We start from the raw sequence: 19,220 nt of genomic DNA, 5'->3' as shown, positions 1-19,220 counted from the left end.
CTGTGATGAATATTCTTTTCCATTGAAATGTACTTTTGTCTTCATTACTATATTCAATCATGTTATCTTAAAACTTGGCAAGGGAACTTACAGTCTTTTCTGTGTAGACTAAACATTTGAGGCCTTGTCCTTTGAGAAATTTATAAATTTCTCAAATTAGCAACCATTTAAAATTTCAGGATTTAGTCTGGGTTGTAGTCTCTAAATTTCTGTACTACAGAAAGTATATTTCAAGTCTCTTTTTGGTAATGGAGCTCAAATTCACTATCTGGTCATTCTTGTACTTGATATTTTTTTCCTTGACAGCCCTGTTTAAAATAGAATACACACAAAAAAACCCACACTCCTTGTTATCCTTCCCTCCTTTTAAGTTCATCCATAGTTTTTAAAACCAACTTTGTTTTTCTGAGATAAAAGTCACCCTTCACAAGTATACAGTTTTTTAAGTGTTTGTTAGTGTATTCTCGAAGTTCTGTCATTATCACTACTCTTAAGGCTGGAACATTTTCATCACCCCAAAAAGAAATCCCACACTTATTAGCAGTTCTTTCCACCTTGCCCCTCAAATCCCCCAGCCATAGGCAACAACTTTTTGTCTATAGAGTATTCTGGGCATTTCATATAAACAGGGCTAAACAGTGTATGGTCTTATTTGACTGGCTTTGTTCTCTTGGCATGTTTGATGTTCATCTATGTTGTAGCATGAATCTGTACTTCATTTTATTGCCAGTCAGTTGTACGGATATGCCACATTTCATTTATCAGTTGAAGGTTTGGGCTGTTTTCACTTTGTCCTTGCCATGAGTAATACTGTTACGAACTTTAATGTACAAGTTTTTGTGTCAACATGTTTTCAGTTCTCTGGGGAATATATAGCTAGGTGTGAAATTGCTGGGTCATACGGTAAATTTGAGCAACTGCCAGACTCTTCCAGCTGTACCATGTTACATTTCATTCCCACCAGCAATGCAAGGGTTATAATTTCTCCCTATTCTCACAATTACTTGTCACCTGACTTTTCAAGTCTGTAGACATCCTAGTTGGTGTGAAGTGGTATCTTATGGTTTTGATTTGCATTTCTGTAATGACGAGTGATGTTGAACATCTTGTGTTCTTACAGGCCATTTGTGTATCTTGGGGAAATGTCTGTTCAAATCCTTTGCTAATTTTTAATTGAATTTTTGTTTTTATTATTGAACCATAAGTGTCCTTTATATATTCTGGATACTAGTCTCTCATCAGATACATGATGTTGCAAATATTTTCTCCTATTTTTATTTTCTTAAGTGTCTTTTGAAGCACAAGAGTTAATTTTTTTAAGTATATTTTATTGGTCATGCTGTTACAGTAGTTCCAATTTTTCCCCCTTTGCTCCCCTCTGCCCAGTATCCCCCTTACCTCCAGCAATCCCACCCCCCTTAGTTCATGTCCATGGGTCATACATATAAGTTCTTTGGCTTCACCTGTTCCTATTTATTCTTAACACCCCCCTGTCTATTTTGTACCAACCGATTATGCTTCTTAGTCCCTGCACCATTTCCCCATTTCTCTCTGCCCCCCCCCCCCCCAGCTGATAACCCTCCAAATGATCCCCATACCTATGATTCTGTTCCTATTCTGGTTTGCTTAGTTGGGTTTTGTTTTTATTATTTAGATTCAGTTGTTGATAGTTGTGAGTTTGTTGTCATTTTAGTGTTCATAGTTTTGATCATCTTTTTCTTAAGTAAGTCCCTTTGACATTTCATATAATAATGGCTTGATGATGATGAACTCCTTTAGCTTCACCTTGTCTGGGAAGCACTTCATCTGCCCTTCCATTCCAGATGATAGCTTTGCTGGATAGAGTAATCTTGGTTGTAGGTCCTTGCTTTTCATCACATTGAATACTGCTTGCCGGAAGAGTTGTTAATTTTGATAAAGCTCAATTTATCTTTTTTTTTTTTTTTTTTTTTTTTTTAGAGTCTTGTGCTTTGGGTATATATAAGAAATAATTATCTTACTCAAGGTCATGAAGATTATGTGTATTCTCAGTTTTGTAGTTTTAGCTCTTTCAGATCTATGGTCAATTTTGAATTAATTTTTTAGTACGGTGTGAGGTAGGAGTCTAATTTTATTCTTTTACATGCAGATATCCACTTGTCTGGCACCATTTGTTGAAAAGGCTCCTCCACTATTTGGCACTAAACATTTCACCTGTTTATATCCCTGTACTAGAATGTGAAATTTGGAGCTGAAACATGTAGGAAGGGATGTCAGGAGTTTGGAGTCTGGGTAGGATAGGAATTGGGAAGGAAAATCAAGAACATAGAGAATCATTTAAACATATTCTAATAAGGAGTGTCCTGAAACTGCAGGTTTGTAAATTTTTTTTTTTAGATTTTATTTATTTTTAGAGAGGGGAAAGGAGGGAGAAACGGAGAGAAGCATCAGTGTGAGAGATACATCTATCAGTTGCCTCTTGCACGCCCCCAGCAGTGGACCTGGCTTATGGCCCTGACTGAGAATCAAACCAGCAACCCTTTGGTTTGCAGGCCAGCACTCAATCCACTGAGCCACCCCAGCCAGAGCTTGTGATGGTTTTAATTCCTCACCTAGCTGCTGTTAACGACATGAATGATGCCTGCAGAATGCAGGCAAGCTATGAATTGCTTCTCTTGAACTTGATATAAAAATAGTGTGTATTATGAAGGATATATTTGTATTTTAAAAACTTGAAGCACTTTATTACCTCAAAATAAATGAGAATTGGGTTTACATCAAGGACTTAGGGTATATATATGTAAATAATCATAAAGGTGGTTTATGCCTTTTTGGAATTGTACCCCCGTGAGAACTAGAATTCTAAATAATAATTGGACGCAGCAACACAGAAGCTGGTAGGACTTATGTTATCAACTCTTACCTGTGAAGACCCTGTCCCACCTGAACTTCACAGGGATCCCATCAGAGCATGCACCAAGAAACGTGAGGATAAGGTCCTTACCAGTTACACCAGCAAACTAAGTACAAGGGAAACAGCATCCAGACTCTTGTTATTGGACTTGAGCAGACAGCTTTAGTGTCAGGTGAGAGGTTGGGTTAACAACTATGTAGGAGGCAGTCAATTTCTCACTAAAAATGGTAGCAGATTTAACAGAGGGAATGACCTTAAAGCCTCATTGCAAATATTGGGTGTGATCTAAAGTTTGCAGTTATATTTTTAGAAACATGGTCTCCTGAGAGGAGTTTTTGGGTCTTGGTTTTGTTTTTGTTTTAGACCTGAGCAGTTTTTGACCCCAAGCTCTGAAGTTTTCTGTCTCAAACCAGTGTTATTTTACATTTTCTTACCTTGTTCTTACAGTATCTGGCAATAATTTTCTGTATCATCCCTTAACCCCTGGGTGATTTTACCCATCCTTTCCCCTGAAGAAAACTTTAATTTTTAAGTTATCTTTGTTTTTTTTTTGTTTTTAAATATTTTATTTATTTATTTTTAGAAAGAGGGGAATGGAGAGAAAAAGAGGGGGAGAGAAACAGCATTGTGTGGTTGCCTCTCGCACACCCCCAACTAGGGATCTGGCCTGCAACCCAGGCAAGTGCCCTAACTGAGACTCGAACTGGTGACCCGTTGGTTTGCAGGCCAGTGCTCAATAAGTTATCTTTGTAAAGGGAGGCAAGATGTACAAAATAAAATTGTTTTGAATGTTAGCCTAAGGAAACTCACAACATTACCCCAGGACAGAAATGTCTTCTTCCTGTTTAAATCCGAAGTTTATAGACAGTATACTATCCCTTAAAAAAAGACTGCAGCTGAGCCATTTTCTTCATGAGAAGTGGGCAACTCTGCAGGTTAGTTCCAGGGTTTTCAAAGGACTGCATTTTGGAATAACCTAGAGGTATTTTAAAAAATACTGAGGCCTGACTCCCATCCCCAGACATTCTAATTTAATTGGTATGGGGTGTGACCTGCACACAGGGATTTTTTTTTAAGTTCCCCATTTAATTCTAACATGCAGCAAAGTTTGGGAACCACTGGGTTATGTCAAAAGTAAGAGTGATGTAAGTAGTTGTAAAAGTCATGTTTATTTTTGTGTTCAGTATTACCAGTATAAGGATCATTTTTAATACTTCTGTCATTTAGACAACTACCTCACCATCAGATACACTTAACCATAGCTACTTTTCCTTCTCTATACAGTAACTTCACTGTGTTTGACTTGCATCTTGACAGTGTGTCTGACCATTCCAGAACTGACTCACTCAAGTGTTAATTGCTTTACACTGTCTCTGGCTACTTTTCATTTGCCCTGATGTTTTGTTGCCGAGTTACCACACCTGGGTTTTCAGGGTTTCTTTAGAATTCTGTAGTTCTCCCTGGTGACTGTGGAATGAGCCATCATTAACTTAACCAGCAAGGAGCTCAGCAACTGCTCATCTTGGGAATTGGGAGCTCAGACGCCTGTACCACCTACACGCTTAGCCTGTGGTTCACTTCCCTCACCAGCTGCTGCCTTTTAAGAGTCATATTATGGGCTGCACTTCAGCATCCTTTTTAATGGACATGTAGAGGAATCCTCTGAGGCTTGTCTTTGGCTTTGACTTACTGGGACTATTGTGGTTTTCTTTCTGGGTGTCTCTGATTTTACAGTTCAAATCCATGCCTTTAATTACAGACAATTAAACTTGGAAGTCGGGAGCTCTCGACCTCAATGGCACCATGGCACTGGGTTGAAAGCAGGTTGCCGGCTTCTAGCACATTCCTTTGTTCTTCCATGGCATTCCTTTCTCCCTTCTCTCTTAAAAAAAAAAAAAAAAAATCTAAGCTCCATCTGTCAAGAGTGTTAATAGCAAATCATTCTTGGAATTTTTTAAAATGTCATCTTGAGCCTTGGGCCAGTCACTCTTCTAAACGTATAACAAATGTTACTCATTGAATCCCATAAAGATAGAAAATAGGTCCCGAAAGACTGAGTAGCTTGCCTAAATCCACCGCTGGTAATCGAGAAGCCAGGATTCCACTCCAGGTGCTCTTGACTCCAGCACATTCTGAACCATGAGGCTTTGCTTCCCCTTCTCTTACTTAGACTTGAGCGAGAGGTGAGTAGGAAGGAAACAAACGTTTCTTGGAATCTGACTTGGAAGGTGCCCTGTGCCCTGTTCCCACCCCGAAGTCGACATGGACGTCCTAGAGATGCTTCCTGACCACCTCCCTCTCAGAGCCACAGAATATAGAGCTCCTGGTGACGAGGTGAGTTGTGTCATCTTGATTTTAATGACTGGGGGAGGGATTTTTTTGGATGTTTTATGATGAAAATTTTCAAATACATTAGTACAGAGTATAGTATAATAAATGTCCTTGAACCCCTAATCCAGCTTGAACAATTACCAATTTGTGACTACTCGTATTTTACCTGTAAACAACCCCCCACCCCCACTTCCTGGGTTATTTAAAAGCTAATCCCAGACCTATTTCTTCTGTAAACATTTCACCTAGGGACAAATAGCCATCATACCATTATCACACCTAAAAAGCAAACATTTTCTTAATTTTGAATATCCTGTTGGTGTTAAAATTGCTTTTATTTCTTATGGTGCTTTATGGTTGGTTTATCTGAAACAATCCAGACAAGGATGACCCATTGCATTTAGCCTTTCAAAAGCCTCTGGTCGTTCCCCCACTTCATTCTTACTATTTGGTTTTTGAAGAAACCATGGTCATTTGGTTCATAGAAATTTCCATACTCTGAACTTAGCGGGTTGCTATCCTATATTGTGCCGGTTATTAATTTATTGCTTTTACTTTCCGAAATTGCCTTGGGTTGTGGGGTTCAGGAGCTCTGGGCCCTGGGCGCATCTCTCCTTTGCCAATAGAGGGCGCCGGAGGAACACCGTAGCATTAGCAAGAGACAAGGCCTTGTTCTCAGGGCAGCTAGCAGGTAGACCGAGGGTGCCCTCATGGTTCCACGTGGCTCGCTCCCTCCAGTAAGTTTCTCTGCCACTGGCAGACTGGGTGCTGCCAGCCATGCTCTTCCCTCTCGGGTTTGGGCTTCAGCCTTGAGAGGCTTTTAGGATTCTAAGTCCCTTCCTTGTTCACTCTCCCTTGGTGTTACAGGTTAGTGGCTGCTACCGCTGTTCCCAATGTACTTTTACCTTTCTTAGTAGCTAACCGCTTTTTTACTAGTTATAATTCTTTATACTATTCTTTTCCTGTTTCAATTACTGGTTTAATTTGTTTCCTGACTGAATGCTGGCTGATGAAATGGTACCGGGAATGGTCTTGGGGAACACACCCTACAAGGTTGGATTTGGGGAATTGATTTGGTGGTACCTTTGGCGTTATCTTTGCCAGTGGGAAATGGAATGATGATCATTCCTGATGTGCATTGGCGTTACAGCTAAGCTACCACCTCTGCTCCTGATGAAGTGTCTACTGCAGCAAATGCCTCGGGGCCCCTGGGACTTGGATTTCACTTGACTCTTAGGCAGTACCGTCATCTGCAAGGACTAGTGTGGAGTTGCTTACAAAAAGAAATGACAAGCTCAGATCCTTAAACTCTCAGCTCACGTCAGTCTGAGGACCAGCGTGCCCCCGTGACAGCTCTGATAGAATTATTTCATGTAGCCTGGGGACTGACATTGCTGAAAATCAAACGCTATTTAATTATGCAAGTTGCAGAGTTACATCAGTTGAATTAACAACCTCAGTAAAATTTCTCATTTAAAATTTAAGGTATTGACCGGGAAGAATGGGCCCTGAAACTTGGAATGGCAGCATCTGCTTGGACTCAAATGAAACTGAAAGTCTTAAAACTTCATGTTTCTCTGAGCCTCCCTACCCATGGACATAACTTGCCCTCCTGTGTTAGTTGAGAAGGCTAACTAGCCTTCAAGATCCTGGGATACCTCACAGGACAGATTGCCTTGCAAAGAGGTGCTCATGCTCAAGAATGTATTTGTTGCTACTATACCCACAACTAGAGGGACAAAATAAGAAAAATTGTAAGCTTTTCCTAATATGTACTGGCTGAAATCTGGTGAGTATGTGTGGGAGTGTATTTGAAGAGTGTTAGAGCAAGGAGAACAGAACATAACACAAGATTGAACTGAATTCATTGATATGGGTGCACTTACTAGAGAGTCTGGGTTTAAGGCATAACAGCTTCCTTGCTTGAATTTTACTAAAACTTGGACTCCATAGAGGCCTGTGTTTATGAAGCTGAGGTGCTGGCGCTTCCATGGCATGAGGTAGAGGAAGAAATCAACAGGCTAGTTATTATAAATCACCACACAGTTACCATTTTTTTTCTTGTGAAGATCTAACTTCTTAGTAACTTTCACCTATACATTACAGCATTATTAACTAGTCACCATGCTGTAGGGAACATCCCCAGGACTTATTTATCTTATAATGAGAAGCTTCAAAAGTTTTGACCACTTTCACCCATTTCACCAACCACCAACCCCACCTCTCACAACCACCAGTCTGTTCTCTGTATCTATGAGTTTGGGTTTCTGTCTTTGTTTACTTCCGCGTGTAACTGAGATTAATACAGTATCTGTCTTTCTCTGTCTGAATTATTTTACTTAGGATAATTCCCTCAAGGCTCATTCATGTTGTCACAAATGACAAGATTTTCTTTCTTTTTTTTTTTTGCTGAATAGTATGTGTGTGTGTATACACCTGTCAATTACACTTTCCTTATTCATTGATGGACGCCCAGGTTGTTTTCATGTATTGATGTTGCAAATAATGCTGCAGTGAACATGGGGTGCAGATATCTATTGGGTTGGCCAAAAAGTTCATTTGGTTTTTTTTTTCATTAGATGGCTCTAGTAGGGCTTAGTTGTCTTTAACTTCCTTTGAAACAATACATTAGATGGATCATATGCCACGATCAAGTGGGATTCATTCCAGGGATGTGAAAATGGTTCGACATCCACAAATCAATCAATGTGATGCACCACATTAACAAAATGAACGGTAAAAATAATAACATCATCTCAATAGATGCAGGAAAAACATTGACAAAATTAAACATCCATGATGATAAAAACTCAACAAAGTGGTATAGAGGGACTGTACCTCAATATAACAGGCCATATATGAACAACCCACAGTTAACATCACAATGATGAAAAAGCTGAAAGCTTTTCATCTTAAGATCAGAGGCAAGACAAGGATGTCACTCTCAACACTTTTATTCAACACAGTATTGAAAGTTCTAGCTAGAACAATTAGGCAAAGAACAGAAAAAGCATCCAAATCAGAAAAGAGACATGTTTGCAGAGACATGATATTATATATAGAAAACTCTAATAACACCAAAAATCTTTCAGAACTAATAAATTCTATAAAATTGTAGGTTACAAAATCAATATGCAAAACTTAGTTGCATTTTATGCACTACGTGAATTATATGACAGAGAAATTTTAAAAAGAACCCCACTTAAAATTGCATCAAAATTAAAATACCTAGGAATAAATTTATCAAAGGAAGTGAAGGACTGCAACTGAAAACTGGAACACATTCGTGCAAGAAACAGCCCTGGCTGGAGTGGCTCAGTGGATTGAGCTCCAGTTTGCAAACCAAAAGGTTGCCACTCCAGGTCCCCAGTTGGGAGTGTGTGAGAGGCAACTGATAGATGTTTCTCTTCCTCTCTTTCACCCTTCCTTCCCCTCCAAAAATATTTGCATCTGTGTTCATCAGAAATACTGGCCTGTAATTTTCTTGTGCTTGTCTGGTTTTGGTGTCAGGGTGATGCTGGCCTCATGAAATGACTCTGAAAGTGTTCCCTCCTATTCTTTGGCAGAGTTTGAGAAGGATTGGTATTAATTCTTTTATTTTTATTAATTTTTATAAAATTTTTGGGGTGACATTGGTTAATAGGATTGTATAAGTTTTAAGTGTACATATCTATTCTGTAGATTGCATTGTGTGTCCACCACCCAAAGTGAAATTCTCTAAATATTGGGTAGAATTCACCAGTGAAGCAATATTACTAGTAATCAGTCTGTTCTGATGTTTTATTTCTTCATGATTCAGTTTTGGATGGTTTTATGTTTCTAGAATTCATTTATTTTCATTTGTACAATTAGTTGGAATATAACTGTTCATAGTAGTCACTTACGGTCCTTTGTATTTCTGTGGTATCAGTTGTAACATATCTTTCTTTCATTTCTGATTTTATTTGAGTCTTCTTTTTTTCTTCAATGAGTCTAGTTAAAGGTTTGTCAATTTCATCTTTTCAAAAAACAGCTCTTATTTTTACTTACCTCTTGTATTGTGTTCTTAGTTTCTATTTCACTTATTTCTGCTCTGTTTTTTATTTCCTTTCTTCTACTAACTTTGGGCTTAGTTCTTCTGTTCCTTAACATGTAAAGTTAGGATTTTGTTTTGTTTTTTTAAGGGCCTTTCTTTTTTCTCCATGTAGGCATTTATTGCTATGAACTTCTGTTTATAACTGCTTTTGCTGTATCCCAAAAGTTTTGGTATATTGTAATTCCATTTTCCTTTGTTTCAAGGTGCATTTTAAGTCCTTTTTTTTTTGTTTCAAGGAATTTTTGAAAAATTTTAAAAGTATATTTTATTATGTTCTTACAGTAGTCCCATTTTTTTTTCCCTTTGCTCCCCTCCACTCAGTACCCTCCTTTCCTCCAGCAGTACCAACCCCCCTTAGTTCATGTCCATGGGTTGTGCATATAAGTCCTTTGGCTTCACCCTTTCCTATATTATTCTTAACTTCCCCCTGTCTATTTTGTACCACCCAATCATGCTTCTTAATCCCTGCACCATTTCCCCATTTCTCCCACAATCCCCTCCCAGCTGATAACCCTCCAAATGATCCCCATACCTATGATTCTGTTCCTGTTATGGTTGTTTGCTTAGTTTGTTTTTATTTTTATTTTTTAGATTCAGTTGTTGATAGTTGTGAGTTTCTTGTCATTTTAATGTTCATAGTTTTTATCTTCTTTTTCTTAAATAAGTCTCTTTAACATTTTATATAATAATGGCTTGGTGATGAACTCCTTTAGCTTTCCCTTGTCTGGGAAGCACTTCATCTGCCCTTCCATTCTAAATTATAGCTTTGCTGGATAGTCATTTTGGTTGTAGGTCCTTGCTTTTCATCACTTTGAATACTTCTTGCCAGTCCCTTCTTACCTGCCAAGTTTCTTTTGAGAAATCACCTGATAGTCTTATAGGCACCCCTTTATAGGTAACTCTCTGTTTTTCTCTTGCTACTTTTAAGATTCTTTATCTTGAACCTTTGGCATTGTAATTATAAGGTGTCTTGGTGTGATCTTCTTTGGGTCTAGCTTGTTTGGCACTCTCTGTGCTTCCTGGACTTGTATGTCTATTTCCTTCGTCAAATTTAGGAAGTTTCATTATTATTTTTATTACATAATTATTATTATTTTTTCACATAAGCTTTCAATTTCTTGGTCTTCCTCTTCTCCCTCTGGCACCCCTATGATTTGGATGTTGGCAGGTTTAAAGTTGTCCCAGAGGTTCCTAAGCCTCTCCTCATATTTTTCAATTCTTGTTTCCTCATTCTGTACTGGTTGACTATTTTTTTTTCTTCCTTATGTTCCAAATAATTGATTTGAACCCTGGTTTCCTTCCATTCACCATTGGTTTTGTGTGGATTTTCCTTCATTTCATTTAGCATAGCCTTCACTTCTTCCATCATGCATTTGCCATACTTAAGCATATCTGTCAAGCCTGTGAGCATCTTTATCACCAGTGTTTTGAACTCTGCATATGTTATGTTGGCCTTCTCCTCATTTGTTAGGTTGGCTATCTCTTCGTCGCTTAGTTCTCCCACTGGAACCTTGATCTGTTCCTGCTTTTGGGCCATACTTCTCTGTCTCCTCATCTTGACAGGCTCCTGTGTTTGTTTGCCTTTGTGTCTTAGATAGAGCTGTTGTTTCTGTTACGTTGTACGGGGTAGAGCCTTAAGTATTCATCAGAACAGGTGACCCATTTCACCACGTTGTGGCACTGTATGTGGGGGAGGGTTCTGAGAGGGAACAATGCCACTTGCTCAGCACTTGCCCCTTTTTCAGGCACTTCTCCCACTTCTGTATGGAACTGGCACCTCTCTAGCTGTTGCCCTGGCCGTTGTTCCCAGAGTGGGTGGGTCTGCGGACATTCTAGGACTGTGGGGGCCCTTTAAACAAGTGGACTCTGTTGCGAGACCATCAGTTTCCTCCTCCACCGTAACCCCCACTGGTTTGCACAGTCAGAAACAATGAAGCTTTATTTTCCCTGGCGCTGGAACCGTGAGCTGAGTGGTGTGGTCTGGTGCTGGGATCGCTCCCCAGCATCCCTTCCAACTTTTTAAAAAGTGTGACTGTGCTTTCTGCTGACCTGCCACTGCCACCTCTGCTGCTGCCACCACATTGCATCCTCTCCACCTCAGCTCTGCCCCACCTACCAGTCTGGATGAGTATTTCTTCTTTATATCTTTGTTTGTTGGACATCCATGCAGCTCAGTTTTCTGGAACTTCTGGTTGTCTCTAGTTTTGAGGTAGTTGTATTCCTTTTTAGTTGAGGAGGGAGACGCAGCATGTCTGTCTAGGACTCCAGCTTGGCTGGAAGTCCTCTGAAATTTTTTTAATGTCTTCTTTGACCGACTGGTTTTTCAGAAGCGTGTTGTTTAATTTTCACATATTTGTGAATTCTCCTTTTTTTTCTTGTTGATTTCTAGTTTCATAGCATTATAAGCTGTAAATGCTTGTTATGATTCCATTTTTAAATTTACTGAGACTTGTTTTGTGACCTCACATATGGTCTATCCTGAACAATATTCAATATTGCTTGAGAAGAATTTGTTTTGTTCCTTTTATCTGTTAAATTCATTGGGTCTAGCATGTCATTTAAAGCCAATGTTTCCTTACTGATTTTCTGTCTGGGTGATTTACCCATTAATGAAAGTGAGTATTAAAGGCCCCTTACTATTATTGTATTGCTGTGTATTTCTCCCTTTAGGTCCGTAATATTTGTTATATATATTTAGGTTTTCTATGTTGGGTGCATTTTTGTTTTATATATTGTGTTGGCCTAAATGTTTCATTTCACCAATAACTATTGATTTGGATATTGTGAGTATGCTGACTATCTCCTGCTATTGGCCTCTAGTGGGTAGAAACCAGGGGTGCTGCTAAACAGCTTCCAATGCATAAGAGAGCCCCACAGCAAAGAATTATTTGGCTAAAATGTGAATAGTACTAAGAAACTTCACAAACCACTTTCAACAGTTTCGATCAGTCAGAGCACCTTCTCCATATTACTGCATTTCATTGCATTTTTACCTTTCCCGAAATAATAAAGCATAATATGCCAAAAAATGTTGCGTATTTTCTTCCATCTTCAATTTTAAATGGCTGCACAAAAATTCACCAATTTGAAAAGTTTTTTTTAATATGCTTTATTGATTATGCTGTTACAGTTGTCCCAACTTCTTTTCCCTTTGTTCCCCTCCACCCAGTGACCCCCTTCCCTCCACTTGTCCCCCCTCCTTAACCCATGCCCACTGGTTGTGCATATAGTTCTTCTCAATATCTTCCTATCTACTCCACTCCCTACTACTATGCTTCTTAATTCCTGTACCGTCTTCTTCCCTTTCCCCCTTCCTTCTCCCCACTGACCTCCCCCCCAAAATGTTCCCCATACCTATAATTCTTTTCCCACTCTCGTTGCCTACTTCGTTTCCCTTTGTTTCAATTCCTTAGTGTCTGTTGTTGGTTGTTGTGATACAGTTTTCATTTTAATGTTCATAGTTTTGATCCTCTTCCTCCTAAACAAGTTCCTTTAACATTTTATATAACAATGGTTTGGATCTGATGAACTCCCTTCAGTTTTACTTTGTCTTGGAAGCACTTTCTCTGCCCTTCTATTCTGAATGACAGCTTTACAGGATGGAGTAATCGTGGTTGTAGGTTTTTGCTTTTCATTACTTTGAATATTTCTTTCCAGTCCCTTCTTGCCTGCAGAGTTTCTTTTGAGAAATCAGCTGACAGTCTTATTGGGACCCCCCTTTGTATGTAATTCTCTTCTTCTCTCTTGCTGCTTTTAAGATTCTCTCTTTATCCTTAATTTTTGACATTTTGATGATAATGTGTCTTGGTGTGGTTCTCCCTGGGTCCAGTTTTTTTGGAACTCTCTGTGCTTGGACCTATAAGTCTATTTCCTTCCCCAAGTTAGGGAAGTTCTACTTCATTGTTTTTTTACATAATTTTTCAATTTCTAGTTCTTCTTCACCTTCTGGCAACCCTATGACTCAGATGTTGGCCCACTTATAGCTGTCCCATAGGTTTCTGAGCCTCTCCTCATTTTTCTCACTTTTTGTTTCCTCTTTCTGCACTGGTTGACTGTTTGTTCCTTCCCTATGTTCCAATTTGTTGATTTGATCCCTGGTTTTCTTTCCCCCACCACTAGTTTCATATGTGTTTTCGTTCATTTCAGCAGGACTAGCCTTCATTCCTTCTGTCTTAAGATCTGCTGTTAGGTCTGTAAGCATTTTTATAACCAAAGCTCTGAACTGTGCCTCAGAAAGATTTCCTATCTGCTGAGCCATTAGATTAGATAGTTGCTGTCTGGTCAGCTGCGTGATTGGGATCTCTATCATGATCGGTGCCATCCTGACAGTTTTGTGTTTATCTTTGCTTCCTGGGTGGGGCTGTCACACCTCCTACGCTATAGGAGGTGGAGCCCCGTGTACTCATCACAACCGGGCGACCCTTCTCACCACACTATGGCATTTTCTGTGGTGCCGGGGATCCAAGATGGATTCCTGCCGTTCACTCTCCGCTGAAAAATCAAGAGCCTCTTCCTCCATCACCACGCCCTCTGGCCCTCACAGTCTGAGGCAATGGGGGTCTGCCTTCCCCAGCATTGGAATTGCGGGCTGATGGGTTTGGTCTGCAGCCAGGGGTGCTCCACAGGCGATTCTCACCTCCCCTTAAATACGGGTGTCCGTGCTTACCGCTGTCCCACCACCGTCGCTGCCAGCACCCCGGCTTGACCTCTTCACCCCGGCTTTGCCCCTCCTGCCTGTTCAGATGAGCACCACTTCTTTATAACTTCATATGTCGGACTTCCATGTAGTTTTATTTTCTGTAACTTTTGGTTATTTCTGGTTTTACGGTAGTTGTATTCTTTCTTAGTTGTGGAGGGAGATGGAGCATGTCAGCCTAGGCCTCCATCTTGGCCGGAAGTTGTCTCCTCATCTTGACAGGCTCCTGTGTTTGTTTGCCTTTGTGTCTAAGGTAGAGCTTTCACACCTGTTATGTTGTAAGGGGCGGAGCCTTAGGGATTCGTCAGTACAGGACGACCTATTTCACCACGTTGGGGCACTGTGTGGGGGTTCGTCAGTACAGGACGACCTATTTCACCACGTTGGGGCACTGTGTGGGGGAGGGTTCTGAGAGGGAATAATGCTGCTTACCCAGCACTTGCCCCTTTTCCAGGCATTTCTCCCACTTCCGTATGGAACTGGCACCCCTCTAGCTGTTGCCCTGGCTGTTGTTCCCAGAGGGGGTGGGTCTGTGGATGTTCTAGGACCGTGGGGGCCCTTTAAACAAACGGACTCTGCTGAGAAAATGACAGTTTCTGCTTCCGCCCTAACCCCCACTGGTTTGCACAGTCAGAAGCAATGAGGCTTGGTTTTCCCTGGTGCTGGGACAGTGAGCTGCGTGGTCTGGTCTGGTGCTGGGAACGCAACACCAGGTGTCGTTCCTGACTTTTTAAAACGTGTAACTGCTTTCTGCCAGCCCACTGCTGCCGCCACCACCGCACCGCATCCTCTATGCCCCAGCTCTGCACCTCCTACCTGTCTGGATGAGTATTTCTTTATATCTTTGTTTGTTGGACTTCCATGCAGCTTGATTTTCAGGAACTTCTGGTTGTCTCTAGGTTTGAGGTAGTTGTATTCCTTCTTGTTGTGGAGACACAGACTGTCTGTCTACGCCTTCATCTTGGCCAGAAGTCTTAAAAAGTTTTTTTAAGTGCATGCTGATATGCCAGTTGTCACAATACAATCTAACAAAAAATCATTTTGAATGAAGTTAGAGACAACTAAGCAGTAGCAGAGCCATCATTCAGAAAAAAGCCTAACTAACTTTTTAGCCAAGCCAATATTTAGAGCTTATGTAATACCCTTGTCTTTTATTACACTCTTTGTCTTAATGTCTATTTTGTCTGATACAAGTATTCCTAACCCAGCTTTCTTTTGGTTCCATTTTCATTAAATATCTTTTCCCATCTGTTTACTTTAATCTGTGTGTCCTTATTTCTGAAGTGAATTCCTTGTGAGCAGCATATATGTGGGCCTTGTTTTTTTAATTCATTCAGCCACCCTGTGCCTTTTGATTGGAGAATTTAGTTCATTTTCATTTTAAAAATTATTGATAGATAGGTACTTATTGCCACTTTATTGTCTTCTGGCTGTTCCTTCTCTTGCTCTCTTCCTTTGTGTTCATGATTTTCTGTAGTGGTACACTTAGTATGCTTAGGTTCCTTTATCTTTATCTTTTGTGTACCTACTATAGGTTTTCTCTTTGTGGTTATCATGCGACTTACATTAAAAAAAATTTTTTTTAGCCCTGGCTGGTGTGGCTCAGTGGATTGAGTGCCATCGTGTGAATCAACGGGTCACCGGTTTGATTCCCAGTCAGGGCACATGCCTGGGTTGCGGGCCGTGTCCCCGGTTTGGGGCGCACAAGAGGCAACCACACACTGATGCTTCTCTCCCTCTCTTTCTCCCTCCTTCCCTCTCTCTAAAAAATAAATAAATAAAATCTAAAAAAAATAAAAAGAAAAAGAAAATAAGTTTTTTAAATATGTTTATGATGATCTATTTTAAGTTGACAGCTTAAGTTTGACCACATTCTAAAGCTCTACATTTTATGCCCTCCCCCGTTTAATGTTCTGATGTCACATTTTACAACCTATTTTGTGTATCCAGTATTAACATATTATTGTAGTTAGTAGTTATAGTTATTTTTACTACTTTTATCTCTTAACCTTGATACTAACTTTGTAAGTGATTAACTCATCCTTTTTATAACATTAAGTTATTCTGAATTTTACCAGTGAACTTTATATTGTCAGGTGTTTCCTGTTACTGATTAGCATCCTTTCATTTCAGCTTAAAGAAATCCCTTTAACATTTCTTGTAATGCACGTCTGGTGGTGATAAACTCCTTTTGCTTTTGCTTGTCTAGAAAACTTTTTATTTCTCCTTTAGTTCTGAAGAACACCTTTGCCAGGTAGAGTATGCTTGACTGGACTTTTTTTCCGGCACTTTAAACTTATTGTGCTATACTGTTCTGCCTTGCAACATTTTTGCTGAAAATCTGCTTAAATTCTTATGTGGGTTCCACATATATAACAAGTTGTTTTTATTTTGCTGCTTTTAAGATTCCTTGCCTTTAACTTTTGGCACTTGAATTATGATGTGTCTTGTTGGCCTCTTTAGGCTGATCTTATTTGATACTCTGTGGGCTTCCTGGATCTGTTTTCTTCCCAAAAAAGGGAAGTCAGCCATTATTTCTGCTTCCTTCTCTCTCTCTAATCACCTCCTGGGACCCCTATAATGAGAATAATGGTCCACTTGGTAATGTTCCAGAAGTCCCTTAAGCTATATTCACTCTTTATGCTTTATTATTTTTGCTGTTCTGATTGGATGAGTTCCACTGCCCAATGTTCAAGTCCACTGATCCTGTCTACTGCTTCATTTAGTCTGCTCTTGGTCCCTTCTAGTGTATTTTCCTGTTCACGTACTGTATTCCTAAGCTCTGTTACTTCTGTTTGGTATTTCTTTAGGTTTCTCGTCTCTATAGAAATTCTCACTTTGTTCATTCATTGTTCTCCTGAGCTTGATGAGTGTCTTTTATGATCATTATTTTGGCTTCTTTATCAGGTAAATCACTTATCAGTCTTTTATTAATTCCTTTTTTCTAAGTATTCTTTCATTTGAAACATATTCCTCTGTTTCTTCATTTTGCTTAACTCTGTGTTGATTTCTGTTCATTAGCTAAAACAGTAGCCTCTCCCACTCTTGGAGTTACCTTATCATTCCACCATGCCTTAGCTCCTGCTTGTCTCTCAAGACTTTGTATTTGCCCAGGCAGCCTGCTTTATTCTTTGTGGCTCCCAGTACTTGAGGGTGTGCCAACACCTGCCATTGCCCCCACGGGATGATCTTAGTCAGCCCCTGGATTCAGGTAGATTGGAAGCCAGATCCTCAGGCAGCTGCATTGAAAGCATGCACGTACACCTTTTTCAGGGGAGGACTGTGAAATGGGCATTTCTATCTGCTTCCTCTGAATTCAGTGGTTAAAAACTGTTCTGTCCTGCTGAACCTGTGAACACAAGCCCCACCAGCCACCAAAGCCAGGCTGTTAGGGGTGAGTCCTCTGAGTGGTGGCCACAAAAGCTGAGGTGCTTTCTGGAGATGTGAACAACCTGAGGCAGGGTAGAGAAAGGGAGCAAAGATGCCTCTCCCCTCTGTTTCTGGAAAGAATTGCAGTTGGTTCCTAGAAGAGTTTAATTAGAAGCCTGCCCCCAGGCCACAGCTTTGAAGATAAACTAATAGGCCTCTTTCATGGGAAGACTAGGGGTAGTTTCTGTCCGCTCTCTCTGCACTGTGTATGTCCTGGTGGTGGTAGCCAGTTAAGAGCTGTTTTTCCGTTTGTTATAGTGCTGTGGGCCCCATTAACATAATTGCTAAACCTGGGGCCCCAGACATGCACAAGAGTTCCTTTTCAGGAGGGGACTTGCAGCAAGGCCAGGGGAGAATATGAAGATGGTGCTCCCTCTGAGCTGTCTGGAGAGGACTGTAGTTGTCCCTTAGATAAAGCCGGTCCCTCTGGCTGCAGCCGGGAAGATAGGCCAAATAGGCCTTTTTCATAGAAAGGCTGGGGGTGCGTCTCAGTCTTTGTCCCTGGAATGTGCCCTGGAGGTGGTAGATAGTTAAGAATTGTCTTTCTGTTACAGTGTGGGACCCATGAATGTCAGTCCTGCTGGCACCTGAGCCAAGTGAAGAGTTGTTTCCTGGGCAGCACTCAACTGGGGCACCAGATGCATGCCCAAGCTCCTCTCTGCAAGGTATCATCAGCCTGCCTATAGCACCGCAGAGAGCGAGCCTGGAGACAGTGCCCACTGTGTTCTCTGGAGAGGATTACAGTTGGCCCTTGGTGGTGTGGTTAACACATTGAGTAAGGGTGTGGAGAATTCTCATCATTTCTAAAAGGCATTTAAATGCAACGTGTTAATTAGAAGCCTGCCCCTCAGGCTGCAGCAATGCAGATGAGCTATTAGGTCTCTTACATGGAAAGATGGGGCATTTCTGTCTGGTATGCCCAATTGTTAAGGACCCTTTCTGTGTTTGTTACTCTCCTGTGGAACCCGTGAGCGTGAGCCCCATTAGCCACCAGAGCAATGTGATCAAGGGGTGTTCCCTGGGTGGCAGCCACAAAAATCAGGGTGCCAGACAGGTACACGGGCTCCTTTCTGGAAGATACCAGTGACCTGGGATGAGGCAGAGGGAGAGCACAAAGATGGTACCAGCTGGTCTCCATCTTTGAAGAGCATTTCAGGAGGCCCTAAGATGTGTGTTAAATTATGGCCCACAGAAGCAAAAAGGCCTCTTTTGCACAAAGACAGCACTTTTCAGTTGGCTGCCTTGTGCTGGGCTCTGGGGTGGGTGAGTCTGTTGGAGCCCTTTTAAGAACTGTTCCTCAGATCACTATAATCTAGTGGGCCTCGTGGACACAAGCCCCACTGGCTTTCCAAACTAGGTGTTTTGGGGACTCCTCTCTCAGGGAGAAGCCTGGGGTTGTGAGTTCCCTCCTAGATTGTGGGACGTGGCACCAGGGGCAGGGGTTTATGGTGATTACGTTTCAGCCTCTCCTGCCCATGTTGATGTGGGTTTTTTCCTCATTTGCCCAATGTGTAAGAGGAGTTGCGCAGCTAGTTTTGGGGTTTCTTTCGGAGGAAACTGTTCTGCATGTAGTTGTAGATTAAGTGCGTCTGTGGGAGGACTTAAGATCAGGGTCCTCTAACATTACCCTCTTGACCCAGAACAGTCCTGACTCCATTTCGATTGATTGTATTTATAGGTTTAAGATCTGGAGGCTTGATCAAATTCAAGTTTAGTAAGTGGGGGTAACAAATACTCTCTATTCCCTATCATATCACATCAGGAAGCATGTCTGGTGTCTTCTTGAGAGATGAGTG

This window comes from Furipterus horrens, unplaced genomic scaffold (genome assembly GCF_987537825.1).
Source record: "Furipterus horrens unplaced genomic scaffold, mFurHor1.1.pri manual_scaffold_7, whole genome shotgun sequence".
Taxonomy (NCBI): Eukaryota; Metazoa; Chordata; class Mammalia; order Chiroptera; family Furipteridae; genus Furipterus; species Furipterus horrens.
This window is presented reverse-complemented; position numbering follows the sequence as displayed.